Here is a 3,378-nt window from a genome sequence, read left to right as displayed (position 1 = left end):
TGGAGAATGAGGATGAAGAAATTAAGAAGAAGTCAGGCGTCCACCTGGAGAATGAGGATGAAGACATTAAGAAGAAGTCAGGCGTCCACCTGGAGAATGAGGATGAGAATTAAAGAAGTCAGGCGTCCACCTGGAGAATGAGGATGAGAATTAAAGAAATCAGGCGTCCACCTGGAGAATGAGGATGAGAATTAAAGAAATCAGGCGTCCACCTGGAGAATGAGGAAGAAGAAATTAAGAAGAAGTCAGGCGTCCACCTGGAGAATGAGGATAAGAATTAAAGAAATCAGGCGTCCACCTGGAGAATGAGGATGAAGAAATTAAGAAGAAGTCAGGCGTCCACCTGGAGAATGAGGATGAGAATTAAAGAAGTCAGGCGTCCACCTGGAGAACGAGGATGAGAAAAGAAGAAGTCAGGCGTCCACCTGGAGAACGAGGATGAAGAATTAAAGAAGGAATCAGGCGTCCACCTGGAGAATGAGGATGAGAATTAAAGAAGTCAGGCGTCCACCTGGATAATGAGGATAAAGAAGAAGTCAGGCGTCCACCTGGAGAATGAGGATGAGAATTAAAGAAATTAAGCGTCCACCTGGAGAATGAGGATGAAGAAATTAAGAAGAAGTCAGGCGTCCACCTGGAGAATGAGGATGAGAATTAAAGAAGTCCGGCGTCCACCTGGAGAATAAGGATAAGAATTAAAAAATTAGGCGTCCACCTGGAGAATGAGGATGAGAAAAGAAGAAGTCAGGCGTCCACCTAGAGAATGAGGATGAAGAATTAAAAGAAGTCAGGCGTCCACCTGTAGAATAAGGACAAAGAGTTGAAGAAGTCAGGCGTCCACCTGGAGAACGAGGATGAAGAATAAAGAAGGAATCAGGCGTCCACCTGGAGAATGAGGATGAGAATTAAAGAAGTCAGGCGTCCACCTGGAGAATGAGGATGTAGAAATTAAGAAGAAGTCAGGCGTCCACCTGGAGAATGAGGATGAGAATTAAAGAAGTCAGGCGTCCACCTGGAGAATGAGGATGAGAATTAAAGAAATCAGGCGTCCACCTAGAGAATGAGGATAAGAATTAAAGAAATCAGGCGTCCACCTGGAGAATGAGGATGAAGAAATTAAGAAGAAGTCAGGCATCCACCTGGAGAATGAGGATGAGAATTAAAGAAGCCAGGCGTCCACCTGGAGAACGAGGATGAGAAAAGAAGAAGTCAGGCGTCCACCTGAAGAACGAGGATGAAGAATTAAAGAAGGAATCAGGCGTCCACCTGGAGAATGAGGATAAGAATTAAAGAAATCAGGTGTCCACCTGGAGAATGAGGATGAGAAAAGAAGAAGTCAGGCGTCCACCTGGAGAACGAGGATGAAAAATTAAAGAAGGAATCAGGTGTCCACCTGGAGAATGAGGATGAGAATTAAAGAAATCAGGAGTCCACCTGGAGAATGAGGATGAAGAAATTAAGAAGAAGTCAGGCGTCCACCTGGAGAATGAGGATGAGAATTAAAGAAGTCAAGCGTCCACCTGGAGAACGAGGATGAGAAAAGAAGAAGTCAGGCGTCCACCTGGAGAACGAGGATGAAGAATTAAAGAAGGAATCAGGCGTCCACCTGGAGAATGAGGATGAGAATTAAAGAAGTCAGGCGTCCACCTGGAGAATGAGGATAAAGAAGAAGTCAGGCGTCCACCTGGAGAATGAGGATGAGAATTAAAGAAATCAAGCGTCCACCTGGAGAATGAGGATGAAGAAATTAAGAAGAAGTCAGGTGTCCACCTGGAGAATGAGGATGAGAATTAAAGAAGTCAGGCGTCCACCTGGAGAATGAGGATAAGAATTAAAGAAATCAGGCGTCCACCTGGAGAATGAGGATGAGAAAAGAAGAAGTCAGGCGTCCACCTGGAGAATGAGGATGAAGAATTAAAAGAAGTCAGGCGTCCACCTGTAGAATGAGGACAAAGAGTTGAAGAAGTTAGGCGTCCACCTGGAGAACGAGGATGAAGAATAAAGAAGGAATCAGGCGTCCACCTGGAGAATGAGGATGAGAATTAAAGAAGTCAGGCGTCCACCTGGAGAATGGGGATGAAGAAATTAAGAAGAAGTCAGGCGTCCACCTGGAGAATGAGGATGAGAATTAAAGAAGTCAGGCGTCCACCTGGAGAATGAGGATGAGAATTAAAGAAATCAGGCGTCCACCTGGAGAATGAGGATGAGAATTAAAGAAGTCAGGCGTCCACCTGGAGAACGATGATGAGAAAAGAAGAAGTCAGGCGTCCACCTGGAGAACGAGGATGAAGAATTAAAGAAGGAATCAGGCGTCCACCTGGAGAATGAGGATAAGAATTAAAGAAATCAGGCATCCACCTGGAGAATGAGGATGAAGAATAAAGAAGGAATCAGGCGTCCACCTGGAGAATGAGGATGAGAATTAAAGAAGTCAGGCGTCCACCTGGAGAATGAGGATGTAGAAATTAAGAAGAAGTCAGGCGTCCACCTGGAGAATGAGGATGAGAATTAAAGAAGTCAGGCGTCCACCTGGAGAATGAGGATGAGAATTAAAGAAATCAGGCGTCCACCTAGAGAATGAGGATAAGAATTAAAGAAATCAGGCGTCCACCTGGAGAATGAGGATGAAGAAATTAAGAAGAAGTCAGGCATCCACCTGGAGAATGAGGATGAGAATTAAAGAAGCCAGGCGTCCACCTGGAGAACGAGGATGAGAAAAGAAGAAGTCAGGCGTCCACCTGAAGAACGAGGATGAAGAATTAAAGAAGGAATCAGGCGTCCACCTGGAGAATGAGGATAAGAATTAAAGAAATCAGGTGTCCACCTGGAGAATGAGGATGAGAAAAGAAGAAGTCAGGCGTCCACCTGGAGAACGAAGATGAAAAATTAAAGAAGGAATCAGGTGTCCACCTGGAGAATGAGGATGAGAATTAAAGAAATCAGGAGTCCACCTGGAGAATGAGGATGAAGAAATTAAGAAGAAGTCAGGCGTCCACCTGGAGAATGAGGATGAGAATTAAAGAAGTCAAGCGTCCACCTGGAGAACGAGGATGAGAAAAGAAGAAGTCAGGCGTCCACCTGTAGAATAAGGACAAAGAGTTGAAGAAGTCAGGCGTCCACCTGGAGAACGAGGATGAGAAAAGAAGAAGTCAGGCGTCCACCTGAAGAACGAGGATGAAGAATTAAAGAAGGAATCAGGCGTCCACCTGGAGAATGAGGATAAGAATTAAAGAAATCAGGTGTCCACCTGGAGAATGAGGATGAGAAAAGAAGAAGTCAGGCGTCCACCTGGAGAACGAAGATGAAAAATTAAAGAAGGAATCAGGTGTCCACCTGGAGAATGAGGATGAGAATTAAAGAAATCAGGAGTCCACCTGG

This window comes from Nicotiana tabacum, chromosome 11 (genome assembly GCF_000715075.1).
Source record: "Nicotiana tabacum cultivar K326 chromosome 11, ASM71507v2, whole genome shotgun sequence".
In the NCBI taxonomy this organism is placed as follows: domain Eukaryota; kingdom Viridiplantae; phylum Streptophyta; class Magnoliopsida; order Solanales; family Solanaceae; genus Nicotiana; species Nicotiana tabacum.
Note: the sequence above shows the minus strand (reverse complement) of the source record.